The following is a 19,771-nucleotide window of genomic DNA, read 5'->3' as shown; positions in this document are numbered from 1 at the left end:
CACTGAGACCTCGAGCTACTGCTCTTGAACCTCATAATAATTTCTTTGAGACATTTCTAGGATTCTGACAAGTAGTGTAACCTGGAGCTATTTCTTGTTCTTATAGATATTGCATTACAGCATTTAGAATAAGACCATATTCTCTCTTTGATAGAAATAGTATTTAATTTCCTTCTACTCACTTAAGTCTAATATTTTTACTTACTCTCCTATTATTTTTCAAAATGCATTTCAGTGTGACATTGGAATTGTCATATTTTCTGTACAACACACATGATAAAACTGAGAAACTTCTAATGAGACATCCTTCAATCATAATTAAATTAACACAAAACACAGATTTAAACTGTTTTGGAGTGCTGTGTAAATGTGACTCTTTTTTTTTTCATTCTTTTTTGCCTAACCAGTGTGCTAAGCAAATGTATTATCGCTATTACTGTTAAATACTATTTTAACACAACTGCTGAAAACATCACTATAGTTTAAAAACTTATTTATTAATTTATTATTATTATACTTTAAGTTCTGGGGTACATGTGCAGAACGTGCAGGTTGGTTACATAGTTATACACATGCCATGGTGGTTTGCTGCATCCATTACTCTGTCATTGACATTAGGTATTTCTCCTAATGCTATCCCTCTCCTCACCCCCTACCCCCTGGCAGGCCCCAGTGTATGATGTTCCCCTCCCTGTGTCCATGTGTTCTCATTGTCCAGCTCCTGCTTATAAGTGAGAACATGCAGTGTTTGGTTTTCTGTTCTTGTGTTAGTGTGCTGAGAATGATGGTTTCCAGCTTCATCCATGTTCCTGTAAGAGACATGAACTTACACTTTTTTATGGTGCATAGTATTCTGTGGTATATATGTGCCACATTTTCTTTATCCAGTCTATCGTTTATGGGCATTTGGGTTGGTTCCAAGTCTTTGCTATTGTGAGCAGTGCCACAATAAACATACATGTGCATGTGTCTTTGTAATAGAATAATTTATACCCCTTTGGGTATATACCCAGTAATGGGATTGCTGGGTCAAATGTTATTTCTGATTCTAGATCCTTGAAGAATTGCCATAGTGTCTTCCACAATGGTTGAACTAATTTACACTCCCACCAACAGTGTAAAAGCATTCCTATTTCTCCACATCCTCTCCAGCATGTGTCGTCTCCTGACTTTTTAATGATTGCCATTGTAACTGGCGTGAGATGGTATCTCATGGTGGTTTTGATTTGCATTTCTCTAATGACCAGTGATGATGAGCTTTTTTTCATATGTAAAAACTTATTTTTTAAGGAAAAGCAGTGAATTTTTAGATTTCAAATCTTTAGATTTTAATAAGAACAACTTTTTATAGATTTTTAGTAATATTTTATTCATGCCATTTTGAATAAAACTGTTATGATGTTTGCTAATTTTTGCTGTCTCCTGTGGCATCGCTTATGTTTCTAAATGAGATGATGTATAAGGGAAGGTTAAGTTGCTGTAAGACAAACAAATCTCAAAGTTTTGGTGAATTAGCACAAAAGTTTATTTTTTGCTCAAGTTATATGTTCATTGTGAATCAGAGACAAGGGGCACTACTCATTGCTGTCACTCATGGATAGAAGAAGCCAGTGGAGGCTCAATTTGGACATGAATTTCCCAGGGACTAGAGAACGTGGTCCTTAAAACTTCTGTTAAATGATATGTTTCCTTTGTGCTTCTATTTCTTTGGCCACAACAAGTCACATGACGTGATAGGAAGCACAACCCTCCCACAAAGTCAGTGGAGAACTGGGATCTTTGCGAATGGCCCTTAAGCCTGTCATGTGTGTGCCTGGTAACTAGAGAGGGGATTGAAAAGGTGAATTGGGGCTGCTTTCTGAGGTTGTGTTTGCAAAACACACAAACCAGTTTGATATGATTAGGCTTTGTGTCCCTACCCAAATTTCATCTTGAACTGTAATCCCCAGATGTTGAGGGAGAGACCTGGTGGGAGGTGACCGGATCATGGGGGCGGTTCCCCCATGCTGTTCTCATGATAGTGAGTGAGTTCTCATGAGATCTGATGGTTATATAAGGCAGTTGTTCCTGCTCTTGCTAGCTCTTCTCTCTCCTGCTCCCATGTGAAGAAGATCCTTGCTTCCCCTTCATCTTCTGTCATAATTGTTAGTTTCCTGAGGCCTCCTCAGCCATGCAAAACTGTGAGTCAATGAAACCTCTTTCCTTTATAAACTGCCAGTCTTCAGCAGTTCTTTATAGCAGTGTGAAAATGGACTAATACACAATTTTACCTTTATGTTTCTGTGAGCTGGTTTTCAATTGAAGGCATTGATGGTGGATAGTAAGAGATAAGCTGTAGCTGTTATAAGCTACCTTTTTTTCTCTCCTGCCTATACTCATCTTCAGGAAGTATACATAATTTTAAACTTTGTGGGCTGAACAATAAGTGAATTATTGCACAAAGGATGATCAATTTAAAAGTTTACTTATATGTATGAAGTTTAAGATGATTAAATGATGACTTTTTTGGATATCAATATCTATTGCTTTTATTGTCTGCTATATAGTAATACAGTAAAATCCTTAACCTGGTTATAGTAAGGAGACACAGCTTCCTCCCCAATATGTCCAGTATTCTCTTGACTACTTTAAAAATTTGAATACTTTTTCCCCTCTGAACTGAGTGCCCATTAAAAACAAAACAAATCAAAAATCATGTTTTTTTAGTGTGTCTAATAATCACATGATGTATTCATATTTTTCCATTGCCAATCCACTGACAGATTATAAGAAAAGAAAAGCAAGAGAGAGAAGCAAACAAAAATGGAAACCACAGCACTGCCATGGTGGCAGGTAAGAGTGTGATTTTTGAGAAGGGATTGGAACGACCCAGGGTGGTAGAGAGGTTTTATTGGCCTGAGTACACATCAAAAAGGCTATTTTAAAAATCAGCTTAAGGAGATGTAAGCCAAAATAAAATAATTTTCATTTAGTATGAATTAAAAAATAAAAGGTAGGTGTATGCTTTCTTGAGCAGAAGTTTAGTATTCAAGTGACTGCTATGTCAAGTGGAAAGTAATGCCCTTGATGGAAAATAATGAGTAGTGAGGTCAAGATATGGATGTACTTGAAATTATTTTCTTAATAAAGAACAGACCTTTATTATCTAATTTCTTTTAATTTCAACAATAAAGATTTTCAAACAATAGACAAAGGGTGAGAGTCTAGGCTTCTATGTTATGAAATATTCAAAAATTCTTTAAAAAGTGTCAAATAGGACTGTCTCAAAGTGTACTTATTTTTCAGGGACTTTGAAGCTAGGTTTCCTTAGCTTTTAAGTTGCTTTCTTTTGTTATTGCATTGCATTCCCTTGTTTGTTTATTACCACACTATAATGTGGGTTCTTACGGGAGCAGACATCCTCCTGGCTGCACAGCGCTGGACTAGAGTATGCTTGGTCCAAGGAGACTATCATGGGATGGAAAGGCTTTCTGCAGAGATGTGTCTATATTCACAGCAAAAGAGGAAACAGAGGCCGGGCAAAGTGGCTCATGCCTGTAAATCCAGAACTTTGGGAGGCTGAGGCGGGCAGATCACGAGGTCAGGAGATCGAGACCATCCTGACCAACATGGTGAAACCCCATCTATACTAAAAATACAAAAATTAGCTGGGTATGGTGGTAGGTACCTGTAATCCCAGCTACTCAGAAGGTTGAGGCAGGAGAATCGCTTGAAACTGGGAGGCGGAGGTTAGAGTGAGCCGAGATTGTGCCACTGTACTCTCCAGCCGGGCTACAGAGCAAGTCTCTGTCTCAAAAAAAAAAAAAAAAAAGAGGAAAAAGGAAATGACTTAGGGCAAGTCTTGCTAAACTGGAAAAATCAATTAGATACACTCGTAAGTAGAATTAGAGAGCATTATAGTTAGAGAAAAAGGAGAAGGTGTGTAAGTAAGGTTGCTTTCCATTCCCACCCGGAACTGAAAAACATTTAGGGATGTGTGGTACCTCTTTACAGCTGGAGGTTTCTTTCTGGTCATGTTAACCTGTATGGGGAATCAAGACTGAATAGGTATTTTCATTATTTCTATTGATTCTGCTTTTAAAATTTTTATTTTAAAAATATTTTTTAATTATGAAAGCTGTGCATTAGACAGGAAACAAAAATAGTGAACTTGACTGAAACATGCACTTCCCACTTAAAAATATGGCAAATAAAGCTGTAACAATAGCTCTGACCTCAGCAGCACTGTCCTTTACATCACACAGTGCAAATCTGGGCACTGGTCTAATATCAGGTCTGTAAACAATTGCTACAATTGAGTTGCAAGCTTTACATTCTTAAATCATATTATTTAGGTAGGACATTAAAAGCCAGGAAAGCAAGTTTATTTCCCAGAAGAAAACTCCCAACAAAAGCTTCGGCTGGTCTTCATGTTACTCTAGTACAATTGGGTATCCAATATCTTTTTTTTTTTTTGAGACAGAGTCTTGCTCTGTTGCCAGGCGCCAGGCTGGAGTGCAGTGATACGATCTCAGCTCACTGCACCCTCTGCCTCCCAGGTTCAAGCAATTCTGCTGCCTCAGCCTCCCGAGTAGCTGGCACTACAGGTGCGCGCCACCACGCCCAGCTAATTTTTGTATTGTTAGTAGAGATGAGGTTTCACCATGTTGGCCAGGATGGTCTCGATCTCTTGACCTCGTGATCCACCCACCTTGGCCTCCCAAGGGCATCCTATATCTTAAAAACCAAAACAAAACATGTAGATGACAGGGCAATGGATGCAGCAAACCACCACCATGGCACGTGTATACCTAGGTAGCAAACCTGCATGATCTGTACATGTACCCCAGAACTTAAAGTAAAATAAATAAATAATAAAAAACAAAACAAAACAAATGGAGTTTGAAAGTCCAAAACGCAACATCAGCTACACAGCCTCTCATTTGATGAGCTGTTGGCTTTTGCTTATTTTTAAGCATATGTGGTAAGGCTGTTTAGTAAGTTATTGCTAAGCCTTTTTGGATATTTACTTTCATTTATTCCGAGTACCAGCAATTCAAAAGATAGGATGAAATGGTTACTCTCAGTAATGTGTAGAGTCTCTAATAAAATCAAAATAGAGACTAAACAACAACCCAACCAAGAGAAACAGAATGTGAACTAAAGAGAAAGAAAAAAGAAAATCCCCGCATATCAAAATTAAGCAGTCATTAGTATTTATGTCAGTTGACTGCTGTACATAAGTGGGACAGTTTCTTGCCTCATTTACTTTGATCTTGTTCTCTTCCTCTCTTCCCTTTTCCCTTCTTCTCTGTCATGATAATTGCTAGAAATTCATGCAGAAAAGAAAATTGATAGACAAACCTAAACAAATTAATAATCCTTGCACAGCACACTTACTAAGAACCAGGATAAAACAGAAAAAAAACCATAAAAATTAATCATTTTAACAGAAAATAATATTTTGAGTACTCTGAGATACAGACATCAAATGAATGTTCTCAGGTGGAACTCTGTCTATGACATCGTTTTTGGGGGAATGTAACGAGCACCTATGTTATAGCTTTCTGTTAAGCTTACAGTTTATTCCCTGAACTTATATTTTAGAAGTCAGGCTGGCCACTGTACACTTGATGCTTAGGTATAAGTTCTAATCACATTTAGACATTTTATTTATTTCTAAGCAAAATTACATTTTCATTATTCATCGTCTTTTTGAGTATCCTGTTTTCACTGCAGTCAAGCGTCCAGAGGAATGAATACAGCAGCACTGCGTTGCCAAGTGCACATTTTTCAGTTATTTAGTGGGTTGTCATTAAAAGGTTTGAAAAGATTTTTGTTCCCCAAACTCAGGTTGAGAAATATTATCTGGTATTTACACATGTCTGTGTTTACTGTCTAATGTAATTGTGAGTAAGATTTAACACAGAAGAAATGAGACGTTTGCATGGTCATGATTATCAAGAGGTCGAAGGTAGTGTTTTCCTTGGGTGGTAACAGTGAGTGGAGCAGGACTTGAACACCATGGTCGACTGCACACATTTCAGCACCGTCACTCTTGGAAACCTTTTTGGTTCAGTGCAGAACTTCTTAAAGATTAAAACAGATTTGTGGTATCAAAAGGTATTTTGATGGCCAGCCAAAATTCCACACGGATAGGATTATGCCCCATAAACTTTATCCTCCCTTCCAATGATTTTTAAATATGATTTTTAGAGATGGATTAAATGTGGATTCCTTTGTATTTGTAATACATATTTCAAATTACTACAACAGATTTACTGTTCAGTTCTGCGTGAACTCCAGGGACCTGAAGGCCGGCTTGGTCAAATGACTTCCAGGAGTGTTCTGGTTATTAACATGCTTAATGTTGTAGGCCAGATGAAATAAGGAAGGCAGCAGAAAAACCCAGCTTTCTTTGGAGACAATACACTCTGTCTTGCTTTAATTTGCTCCTTGGAGTCTGTGCACGCTACTGGTGATACAGGTAAGGCAAGGTTACAAAAAGGTCTCTCTTCTATTACTCTAAGGCAGAGTTTCTGCATTATAATTAAATTCTGTAAATTTGGGCTTCTTCAAATGCATAAAATCACAAAAATAATGCATGTTAGTTTATACAAAAGGTTTACAATCTCTCATCCAAAACTCTTGCGACCTGAAATGCTTTTAAGAACTCAAATTCTCCCTCCCCCAAATTTCAGAAAGAGAATATTGTGCACATATTGTATATGATGCAATCAATACTATCAGCAAAGTCTAGGTAAAACCCCACTATCAAACACGTTAATATTTTTTCCAGAAAATACGAACGTTCGCAGTAAGGAGGATAAATAGAGAACATGCTCTCCTCAGTTCAGATCAGATTTTGTCACCAAAACTTAAGAAAAAATAGTTTTTCAGAGCTTTTTGGATTTTGGAATTTCAAATAAGACTTATGGGTCTGTACCAATTTTGCTTTTCTGCTGCAACTTGGTAGACTTTGTGAAGTTTTGAAATGTTTATTAATAAAAAAATGCATAGTGAGATTATTTTAAAACATTAAATGTATATAATATCTTTAAAATATTTGGAAATATTCTGTCATAATGTTGATGTAAAGATAGTATAAGTATTACTGATAACTAGTTTATACAGATGCAAGCATTTTTATTTGTTTCATAAGAGAATGAGATGAAATTACATAGTTATTTATTTATTTTGAGATGGAGTTTCACTCTTGTTGCCCAGGCTGGAGTGCAATGGCACGATCTTGGCTCACTGCAACCTCCGCCTCCTGAGTTCAAGCGATTCTCCTGGCTCAACCTCCCAAGTAGCTGGGATTACAGGCATGCACCACCACGTGCTGCTAATTTTGTATTTTTAGTAGAGATGGGGTTTCACCATGTTAGTCAGTCTGGTCTCAAACTCATGACCTCAAGCTATCCACCTGCCTCGGCCTCCCAAAGTGCTGGGATTACAGGTGTGAGCCACTGCACGGGGCCTGAAAATACATATTTAAATTTAAAATTTTTTCAGGCCCAGCTCAGTAGTTACTCCTTTTCTTTCTTGGATCATCAATTTTTCCCTCTTGATCATTCACATCAATATATGAGCTTTCTCTGGATTTTTCTGTGTTTAAAAATATCTGCAACAGGATTTAAATTTGCAATGTCAGCTGAGTATCATAAGATAGATGTGGCCAGGCACGATGGCTCATGCCTGTAATCTCAGCACTTTGGGAGGCCAAGGCAGGCAGATCATGAGGTTAGGAGTTTGAGACAAGCCTGGCCAACATGGTGAAACCCTGTCTCTACTAAAAATACAAATAATTAGTTGGGCATGGTGGTGTGCACCTGTAATCCAGGCTACTCGGGGGGCTGAGACAGGAGAATTGCTTGAACCCAGGAGGTGGAGGTTGCAGTGAGCCGAGATCATGCCACTGCACTCCAGCCCGGGCGACAGAGTGAGACTCTGTCTCAAAAAAAAAAAAAAAAAGAAAAGAAAAAAGATAGGTCCTGCACTCCAGAGTAGGAATATTCAGAATTTTCAAAGGAGTTTTAGAAAAGTTGTTGCATGACCCTTGAATTCTAAATTCACTTTGAGTAGAAAAGGCTCAGATTAAAAACAATATTTGGAGAAAATTTCTTTGAACATAAGTAGCCCCTGTGAGACGAGTCTTCTTCCCTTCTCCGCTGTCTCTCATCTCAGGTGTGTGAGAGGACCTTTGAAACACCACTTGAGAGCATGATGATGTCTTAACTCAGGTGTGCGACCCCATAGTGAGACACTTAAAAGGCAGAGATGGAATGGTTCAGAAAACCGAAGTGAAGACATATTGACACTGCCTGAGGTCTAACTTTATTCCCAGGATCTGTTTGGGCAAAAAACATTTGTGTGTTTCTTGGGGATTTGTTGAGCACCTGAAGTGAGAAAAAGCTGTTCTGGAGGTCATTGTTGATTTGACCTAATAAGATCATCTTTAGAGGATTGAAAAGGCTTCAGCAGAGAAGAAGCTGGAGATAACCTGAGGAGAGATCAGGGACCTGCTAGAATAGAGCCCAGTCATCTGGGAGAAAGGCAAGTGAGAGGCCACAAGTGTCAAAGATCCTAGGAAACCTGTGCAGAAAGTTTCACAAAAGACAACTTTAAACATCCATTAAGCCAAGACAACAGAGTCAGCTTACAAAGTGCCAATCCTATCAGCATTTTCCTATACTCTTTTTTTTCTTGAGATGGAGCCTGGCTCTGTCTCCAGGCTGGAGTGCAGTGGCACGATCTCGGCTCACTGCAACCTCTGCCTCCTGGGTTCAAGCTGTTCTCCTGCCTCAGCCTCCCAAGCAGCTGGGACTACAGGCGTGGCACCACACCCAGCTAATTTTTGTATTTTTAGTAGAGGCAGAATTTCACCGTGTTGGCCAGGATGGTCTCAATCTCCTGACCTCGTGATCTGTCCTCCTCAGCCTCCCAAAGAGCTGGAATTACAGGCGTGAGCCACCATGCTTGGCCTCTTTCCTATACTCTTTATTTCTCATGGTCTCTGCTTCCTCCCTCTTCCTCCTTCCCACCCCAGGCTGCATGAAAAAGAGTAGCTGGTCCTGGGAGAGGGGAGATTGAGAAAGAGAAAATAAACTCATTCCTTTGTCTAATATCTTGTCTCATCCAGGGAATTTACATGGTGTTACGTCTATGGGAATTATTGGATTTAAGGTTGGAACTCTATATAGAAATTTTATATAAAACTATAGTTTATATATAAGACTTTCCTTTGAATGAAATTGAAAGCTTTGACTGAAAATGGCCCTGGAGATTGTGATTATAATTTTCAAACTGAGATCATGTTTTGTGACTTAAGGTGACTGTGGGAGTTTGCAATTACTAAGAGTAGTTGAAAAAGTCATGGGATTGCCCAAGGTTTCTTTCAGGAAAAAGAGAAGCATTTAAAAAAAAGGGTTGGAGGTAAAAATAAATTTGATCATGATTACACATGTTGAGTCTTTTTTGGCCAACATAATGCTTTCAAATTTTATCTTTTTCTTCTGTATTTGCAAGCAAACCTTGGAGATTTTGTGGGTTTGGTTCCTGAACACCACAATAATGCAAATATTACAATGAAGCAAGTCACATAAAGTTCGTGGTTTCTCCAAATATATAAAAGTTATGTTTATACTATGCTGTAGTCTATATTAAAAGTGCACAATATCAGTATGTCTAAAAGTATACACACCTTAATTAAAAATATATATTATTGCTAAAAATATGCTAGCAATCACCTGAACCTACAGTGAGTCGTAAACTTTTTGCTGGTGCAGGGTTTGGCTTCAGTGTTGATGGCTGCTGAGTGGTCAGGTTGGTGGTTGCCGATGACTGAAGTGGCTGTGGCAATTTCTTAAAATAAGACAATAATGAAGTTTGCTACATTGATTGACTTAAAAAATAAAAACAAAAATTTTTTTTGGGATGGAGTCTAACTCTGTTGCCCAGGCTAGAGTGCAGTGGTGCAATCTCAGCTCACTGCAAACTTTGCCTCCGGGTTCAAGCGATTCTCCTGTCTCAGCCTCCCAAATAGCTGAGACTCCAGGCGTGCACCACCACACCCAGCCAATTTTTATATTTTTAGTAGAGTTGGGGTTTTACCATGTTGGCAAAGCTGGTCTCAAATTCCTGACCTCAGATGATTCACCTGCCTTGGTCTCCCAAAGTGCTGGGATTATAGGTGTGAGCCACCCCACCTGACCTTAATTTTTGTATTTTCAGTAGAGATGGGGTTTCACCATGTTGGTGAGGCTGGTCTTGAACTTCTGACCTCAAGTGATCCACCTGCTTTGGCCTCCTGATTGACTCTGTCACAAAAGATTTCTCTCTGCAGCATGTGATGCTGTTTGATAGCGCCTTATTCACAGCAGAGCTTATTTCAAAATTGGAGTCAATCTTCTCTAACTCTGCCACTGTTTTAGCAACAAAATTTTTATAATATTCTAAATCTTTGTTATCATTTCAACAATGTTCACAGCATCTTCACTAGTAGTTTCCATCTCAAGAAATTACTTTCTTAGCTCATCCATAAGAAGCAACTCCTTATTTGCTCAAGTTTTATCATAAGGTTGCAGCAATTCAGTCTCATCTTTGGGCTCCACTTCAAATTCTAATTATCTTGCTATTTCCACCACATCTGCAGTTACTTCCTCCACTGGAGTGCTGAACTCCTAAAAGTCATCCATAAGGGCTGAAATAAACTTCTTCAAAACTCCTGTTAATATTGATATTTTGACTTCCCTTCATGTATCACAAATGTTCTTAATGACATTTAGATTGGTGAATCATTTTCAGTGGATTTTCAATTTATTTTTCCCAGGTCCATCAAAGGAATCACTATCTATGGCAGCTACAACCCTACGAAATATATTTCTTAAATAGTAAGACTTGAAAGTCAAACTACTCCTTGATCCATGGTCTGCAGAATAGATGTTGTGTTAGCAGGTATGAAACAACATTAACCTCCTCTTATAGCTCCATCAGAGCTATTGGGTGATCAGGTGCATTGTTAATGAGTGGTAATGTTTTAAAGGGAATCTTTTTCTGAGCGGTAGATCTCAACAGTGAACTTAAAATATTCAGCAAACCATGCGGTAAACTGATGTGCTGTCATCCAGGCTTTGTTGTTCCTCTGATAGAGCTCAGGCAGAGTAGATTTAGCATAATTCTTAAGTGCTCTAGGATTTTTGAAATGGTCTATGAGCATTGGCTTCAAGTTAAAGTCACCAGCTGTATTAGCCTCTAGTAAGAGAGTTAGCTTATCCTTTGAAGCGTTGCAGCCATGAATTGACTTCTTCTCTCTAGCCATGAAAGTCCTAGACAGCATCTTCTTCCAATAGCAGGCCGTTTCACCTCCACTGAACATCTGTTGTTTAGTGTAGCCACCTTCATCAATTATCTTAGCTAACTCTTTTGGATAACTTGCTGCAGGTTTTATATTAGCGTCTGCTGTTTCAGCTTGCACTGTTATGTAAATGGCTTCTTTCCTTAAGCCTCATGGAGCAATCTCGTAGCTTCCACCTTTTCTTCTGCAGTTTCCTTACCTGTCTCAGCCTTCATAGAATTAAAGAGAGTTAGGGCCTTGCTCTGCGCTAGATTTTGGCTTATGGGAATGCTGTGGCTGGTTTCTTCTTCTTCCAGACCACTCACACTTTCTCCATATCAGCAATAAGGCTGTTTCACTTTCTATTCATTCACGTGTTCACTGGAGTAGCACTTTTAATTTCCCATAAGAACCTTTCCTTTGCATTCACAACTTGGCTAACTGCTTGATGCAAAAGGCCCAGCTTTGGGCCTATCTCAGCTTTTGACATACCTTCCTCACTAAGGTTAATTATTTTTAGTTTTTGATTTAAAGGGAGAGGTAGGGCATAGTGGCTCATGCCTGTACTCCTAGCACTTTGGTAGACCGAGGCAGGCGTTCACTTGAGGTCAGGAGTTTGACACCAGCCTGACCAACATGGTGAAACTCCATCTCTACTAAAAAAAAAAATATATAAAAAAATACAAAAATTAGCTGAGTGTGGTGGCAAGTACCTGTAATCGCAGCTACTCAGGGAGACTGAGGCATGATAATCACTTGAACCCAGGAAGTGGAGGTTGCAGTAAGCTGAGATTGTGCCACTGCACTCCAGCCTGGGAGACAGAGTAAGATCCTGTCTCAAAAAAAAAACAAAAAAGTGAGAGATGTCACTTTTACTTTCACTTGAACACTTAGAGGCCATTGTAGGGCAATTAATTGGTCTAATTTCATTATTGTTGTGTTTCAGAGAATAGGGGGGCTCTGAGAAAAGGAAGAGAGATAGGGGAATGGTCAGCTGGTGGAACAGTCAAAACATACACATTTAAAATATAAGTTCGCTATTTTATATGGACATGGTTCATGGCTCTCTAAGACAATTACAATAGTAACATAAAAGATCACTGATCACAGATTGCCACAACATATAATATTAATTAAAAAAGTTTGAAATATGAAAATTACCAAAATGTGACAGAGATATGAAGTGAACACATGCTATTGGAAAAATGGCACCAAAAGACTCTCTCAATGGGAGGTTGCCACAAACCTTCAATTTGTAAAAAATGCATTATCTACAAAGCACAATAACATCAAGAACAATAAAACAAAGTATGCCTTTACTTCAGTAGGTGTTCAGTTTTTTTTTTCTATTTTCTTGTAGAATAAAACTTTCCTTATTGAACAGATGTTTACTTATACTTAATAGCTTTTCCTTCCACATTTCTCATTCATGATTCAATCCCCTCAAAACTGTTAGTCATCTCTGTCACTGCAGGAAAACTAGTCTTAGATATCACCAATGAGCTTCCAGTTGTCAAATCCAACATACACTTCCATGTTTCCTTGTTGTTGAGTCCCTTACTTAGCAGTATCTGACCTCACTGATTACTCTATCTTTGTGGAAATGCTTTTCTCTCTTGGTTTCTTTGATACACACTAACTTCATTCTTAATATCTTTTTCTGACATCTCAGGCTTCTTGTTGATTCCTCCACTCCCTGTTCTCTTCTACATCAAAGATGCCCAGGGCTAGGCTATGGATCCTGTCTCTTCTCTGCACATTAGGTGATTTCATTTGGGCCGATTGCTTTGCTGGGCTGATGACATGCCATGCAAATTTATAGCTCCATCTCTGATCCCTCCCCTGAGCTATGGACTATGTATGTAACTGTCCACCTGACCACATTGTTTGGATGCCTAACAGACACTCCAAAGTTAATATGTCCATCAAGCAGTTTCCCCTCGAATTCGTGCTCCATGGCTTGCCCATGCCAGTAAATGGCAGCATCCACTCATTCCCTTGGGCTAAAAACACTGGAGTTGTTATTGCTTCCTTTCCTTTATATTCCCACATCCACACTATTCTCATGTCTTACCAGTTTTAGATTCAACATTCCTTGTGAATAAAGAATCTATGTTTACTACAACAATCCAGATGATAGATTAGTTATGTTTTTAGATAGTTCTAATAGATGTCTCAAAAACATCTGGTTGTAGATGAATGGTAAGTTTCCACTGCACCACTCTAATGGTCTGATTCCTACCTACGTCTCCATCCTTATCACACACCATACTTTCTTTGGCTGACTTTACTCCAGGTAGACTTGCCTCCTCTTGTCCCTGACACATGCCATACTCTTTACTGACTCAAGGCCTTTGTATTTGTTGGTCCTCTTGTCTAGACATTTTCTTGTTGATATATTGGTTCACTTGTTTATTGTGTCTTTTCTTGTTCCCCTCACACAGAGGTCATGGTGCTCTCTTTCCTGTTTGGCGCTGTGTTCCCAACAGCTATGGAAGACCAGCACACAGTAATTACCTATAAATATTTGCTGATTGAATGAAAGAATGTAAGCATTTAAGGCTTGTAAGTTAAATAGAAAAAAAAAAATCATGCTGCGATTGAAACAGCAGTGGGAGGCCCGATGTCTACTCTCGGGTCCTGACTCAGCCACTTTGGTGAACTCAATTAAAAAAAAAACTTCTCTACATATTTTTTTCCTTACTCTCAAACATGCAGCTTCTTCTGTGCATTAAACAAAACAAATGACAGTCCACAGAAATGAATGTGTCAGACATCTATTTCTACATTGAATTCAATACAATAAAAACCACTTATAATTTCAGACAAATGGTCTCTCCCCAGTAACAGTGCCCTTTTGACAAAATTTCACACCACAGGAAATCCATTACAATAAATATCTGTTCCAGTATCTGTCCACTTAGCAATAATTCTCTTTATGCTTGATGCCTCTGTCCTGATAAACTATCCTAAGGACCCACCTCTCCTTCCCTCTGAGAGTTCCAGAGTTTTAGCTCTGCCTCTGCATGCTTGCTGTTGTCATGGTAGTCTTGCTAATTTTGCTTATATATTTTTCCCCATATTTTCCCACAACCTTTGAAAAGACCAAGAGAAATATGTGCCAAAGGCTATTTCTGACTTAATGTTGTAAGCATAAAAATATTTCTTTTCTTAGCCTCTTGAAAAATATTAAATGGTTGTCTCAGCATCATTGATTGAGACTATTTGTTTATTCCCAGGGCTGTAAGTTAAGGCCATTCTATTTTGATAGAACTATTTATTTAAAACAAGCCTAAGATCAAAGACATCTCATCTAGTATGCAGGGAATGCTGTTTAACCCAAGTAATCCAAAAGTAAATAATTTATTGGATTACTCAATAGATTGAGAAATGAAGGTAGGATTTGGGTGTATTTGTTTTGCCTTTTTCTTTTTAATTACTCACTAAATAAGTGCATGTGATATGTGAGTTTAGAAGAAAAGAAGGTCTTATTGCAAGAAGACATCCTGGTAGTGACCTGAAGTGTTCCCAAGAAGGAACGGATCCCTTCTATAGGCATGGAGTCAGGGCAGCCCTGCTGTCCATGCTTGCTTGGTGGCCTACATACTGGCATCTAAGACCTATCTTTTCCCAAAACAAACAAACAAACAAACAAATAAACAGCTGTGTGGCTGCAAGAAAGCCATTTAAACTCACTGGAGTCCAGTTTCTTTACCTATAATACGAGAAAAAATCTCTCACATCCCTTCTGGCTCTAAGATTGAGCCATTCTATTCTTAACCAAACAAAAATTATGATAGCAGTGGGGCAAGACAGGAGGCAGTTTAGCAGGGGCAGGGAGGCCCTCATTTGAACTTCTGCAACTCTAGGCATGGATTCCTCTTCTCTCCTTTTTAAAAATTAAATGCTCACTTCCTTTCAGTCTGATAGAATGTCATTTTGTTTCATTTGGATTTTCATTTATTCTGGAACATGACAGACAGATCTTGTACCAAAGTTATTTTATTGTTGTGGATAAAAGAACACAATACACATTTTTGTTCCTTATTCTTGCCTTTTAATGGGTTTTTGAATTGCTAATTTTTTTGTCGTCAATTAAAAATACATCTCCACAGCCCAGCTGCTCATGGACCCATTTCGAGTGTACACCATACATCCTTGGTAGTGCAAGGATGACAAAATTTCACACCACAGGAAATCCATTACAATAAATATCTGTTCCAGTATCTGTCCACTTCACTGTTGTGAAGTCCTGAGAAATACTGCTTATTCATTTATTTAGTGAGAAGAATCCTGATTAGTTCTTTGTGGTAAAAAGAGGAAATTAGTTAACTGTTATGGACTGAATGTTTGTGTCTTTCCCAAATTCATATGTTGAGGCTGTAACCCCTAATGTGATGGTATGTAGAGATGGGGCCTTTGAGAGGTAATTAGAGTTAGATGAGGTCATGAGAATGGAGCTCACATCATGGGATTAGCACTTTTATAGCAAGAGGAAGAAAAACCAGAGCCCACTTTGTCTCTTTTTCTGCCATGTGGGGACATAGTGAGAAGGCAGACATCTGTAAGCCAAGAAAAGGGCCTTACCAGGAGCCAAATGGGCTGCACCTTGCTCTCAGCCTTCTCAGCTTCCATAACTGTGAGAATAAAATAAATATCCATTGTTTAAGTCACGTAGCCTATGGTATTTTCTTATAGCAGCCCAAGCTGACCAAGAAACTAACTAATGGAAACATTGCAGTCGAGTATAAGATAGAACGCATTGACCCTGGAGCAGTAAGAAGCTGGCCGAAAGTGCTAGGAGTTGTAGGTGGGCAGTCTACCACTACCTGTTTGAAAGGCTTTACCATTTAGTCAACTCAGTACAGAGACCTCAATCAAATGAAGTGCACACAGCCACAGTCACTGGTCTATCAGTTCCAATCAGGAAACCCTTGAAAATGTGACACAAGCAGTTTAGGCAAAATTAGAGAAAACATTTATAAAGCTCATGATACAAAAAGTAGTGCATGTTTTAAAACATCATCAGATGGGTTTAAATGAATTTATGGATAGAGATGTATTACATATTAATAAAGGAAGTCAGGATGTGAGAAACACTGGCTTATAGCCTCAAATATTTTGAAGTTGACAACATGCACAAAATGTACCTTGTTGCCACTCTCAGAGACAGCATATTGCACTAACTGGCTCATTAATTTGACCTATGATGGCATTTCTTATGATCTTACATTCCTATGACCTCCTTGAAGGCTCATTTGGCCTTGAAGCACCACAAGGTGAAAAAAAACCTCAAAATTAATCAAGAAGTTGCCAGAGTACTTTTACACAGGCTTAGGAAATTGTCAGCTTATCCTTGAAAGAACAACCTTCACCGGAACCTTTTTCCCTGTGACGAAGGGGAGGAGAAGGGGATTGTGAAGTTGCTGTCAGACACTGGGTTTCCTCTCTAGTTCTCATTCACCTTTTAGCCAGACACAGAAAAATCTTGAGTTCAAATATTTAGACAATCTCAGATGAAGGAATACAGATTTGTTCATTCCTGAGCCTTTCATGGGAAGGCCTGGTTTCCCAGACACAATGGGCTGTCATTGCTAGTAAGAAATCAAAATGGACTCAGCCTAAGGTAAACAAAGCCACACAGAGCAATGAACGTAGTGCAACATGCATTTCTATTGCAAAATACCATAATCTTTTTTTTTTGCAAATGCTGAAGAGTGATTTACTTCCAATTATGTAGTCACTTTCAAAATAAGTGTAATACAATACTGAGAAAAATGTAAGTTTGCTTATTCCAGGTCTAAGTTCAAATCACAGATGATTTGAACCTGGAATACTATAACCTTAAAGGTGCGCTCTCTTGAATCCATATGATCGAATGAGAAAGTAATTAGGTACTCAAGTATGATTACTGTGACTTATATCTAAGATGCACAAAAGTTTTCCGCTAAAAGCAATAGGATGGGGCAGCAGTCACATGTGAATAGGTCTGTTTTGGTGAAAAATGCCAGTATGCAAACTGTTTTTCCAGGAGATGAACACTTGCTCCTGAGGTGGTTGAATCTTTCACCTATTTGTTGTGTCTGAAAAGTTAATGCTTGTTCTGCAACTATAAGCCAGCCATAAGTGAAAGCAGCTTTGCCAGCATTGTCTGAGTCATTAGAAGAGTCAACTAGTTGTTCTCCTGTCCTTTCTGCGTGGCTGAATTTCCTTAATGACCAATTCATTGTGTGTCTTCAAGCATGACACCTGAAAAGCTGTGATGTCTTTAATGAAGGATCCATTAGTCTTTCAAGAATGTGAACATGTGAAGTTGAAAAACCTATTCAATAAGGCATCTCCTTGAAAGAACGCTAATCACACTGGGAAGTACATTTACACAAAATATAACTTCTTCATGCATGTTTAACTAAACAGAATAGTTTTTGGAGTCACATTAGCTGACCCTGAGAAGAACACAGGCTTAGTTTACGAAGTACCTTCTATTTTCATAAAAGTGCTAAAATGCCACGTTTCTCTTCAATCCACATTTAGATGTAGCAGAACGTTTTTTTCTCAGAACGTAAGTCATTGTATGGTCCTCTTTCTGTGTTCTTTGACCTTGGCAGAATACCATCTCCAAGATTCCGTAATCATAGACAGTCATCCCGCTGTTGTGGGCAGACAGCTGCCTCATACAAACCTTTCTGGTGCCATTGGAAGTGACTCTCTGGAGACAAAGCCCAAGAATGACCCCGAGTATTACGTCTTTGTACATTCAGTTCTGCATTTCATCTTCACAGTTCTAAACCTATTCAAAGGTCTTTCTGTTTGAGCTTCTAAAATCTAGTGTATCCTCTGCTGAATCGAGAGAGAAAAAGATGTAATTATAATACATGAACTGCCCTTGTTCTGCACATTAACACAGTAAGAGAAAATAGGAGTTTTAGTACAAAAAATAGTTTTTTTGCTCTTATTTCATATATTCGAAAATAATGCAATATATTGGGAGTTAATTTTAAGGTAGTCAAGTGTGATTCATCACCATTAAGTCACTTTTACCAAGGAAAATAACCCAATACACTTTCTATATAATAGAAGGAGAAATAAGGTATATTTCATCTTAACACAGAAATACAATTTTGTCCCAGACTATAATTGGATTAGTGGTATAGGAAGGCAACTTATAATAGGGTTTTATTGTGTTTTTCCCTAAAGTTGCATAATCAAGGCACGTACCTGAAGAATCATCTGAATGCCTCTTTCTCTGGGGATATTCCATAGTGTCCATTGAACGTGTTCACTTGGGAGACTTCTATGATAGTATTAATTTTTTATCAAATTAAATATTTGGATAATGATTATTTGATAAAAATCAGTTAATAAAGAGTTCAGCAAGCCAAATATTGGTCTTCCAAGCAATTTTGGGGATCAGGGAGGGTTGAAGCTTATGGCTTTGATTACATGAGAGGTGAGAATCCTATAAATACCATGAGCTGGGGTCTTGCCTGAGCCAGATGCCTTGGATACAGACATGTCTGGTCATCTCTGAAACCCTGCAGGGCACTTCCTCCTCATTGCACAAAGGACAAAGGATGGAGGAAATTTCCTGGGAGAGGATGCTTTCTGAGGAGAGGAGGAGGCGGCAGTCAAGCTTGACCCAATAACGAAGACTTAATCTTCAGAAAGAAGTAGGGATTTTGAGTTCAGCATGGAGTCTTGTTTGTAGCTGAGTTGTCTTCCAGGCCAGCCCATGGCCTCCTTCCTGTGGATTCTGAGTTTCTGTGAAGTGTGTGTGTAAGAAGCCTGGGTGGGAAGGATGGCTTAAGTAAAAACTGAAAGCATGGATGGACTAGTGATTCTGTCAGACACTGTCTTGGTACCAACACTGCTAAGCTGCAACACAAAAAGTGGGAAGAATGTCTGTCCACTTTGTAAACAAACAAACAACACCCCCCACCCCATAAAACCAAAAGCAAACCAACAAGAATACTCTACTGCTTTGACTGATTGCTGAAAGTCCCCATACACCTGTAGTAGGTGAAATTGCAGGGCAAAGTGGAAAGTAATGTGTCTCAGCAGAAATGCCTTGATGTGTTGTAGGATTTAGAGGAAGAGGCCATAGGAGTGGAGAGAAGATGGGGAAGAAGAGAAAATTAATAACTGAGGCCACCTGCATTATGATTAAATTCTGTAATGATGAACAAAGTGCTTAATTGCTTTCCTCCATTTTAAAATTATTAAAATGGATGTTAATACCACTGGCTCACTTTCATGTTTAATGAGCAGTGGAAATTTTATTGCTTAAAAAAGTTTTAACCAGTTTTTTTAGGGGATTGCCTATTTATGATGAATATTTCCTGTTAGCACTGAAATGTTAGAAAAACTGTACTCTCGACCCCCTACTTAGCATGTATAGCTATTGCAAATTGGAAAGTGTATGGAATATAAAGTTGACTGGATTCCTCATTCTTCTGG

Source organism: Aotus nancymaae, unplaced genomic scaffold (assembly GCF_030222135.1).
Source record: "Aotus nancymaae isolate 86718 unplaced genomic scaffold, 86718_ANA_hifiasm-v0.15.2.pri h1tg000014l, whole genome shotgun sequence".
NCBI lineage: Eukaryota > Metazoa > Chordata > Mammalia > Primates > Aotidae > Aotus > Aotus nancymaae.
This window is presented reverse-complemented; position numbering follows the sequence as displayed.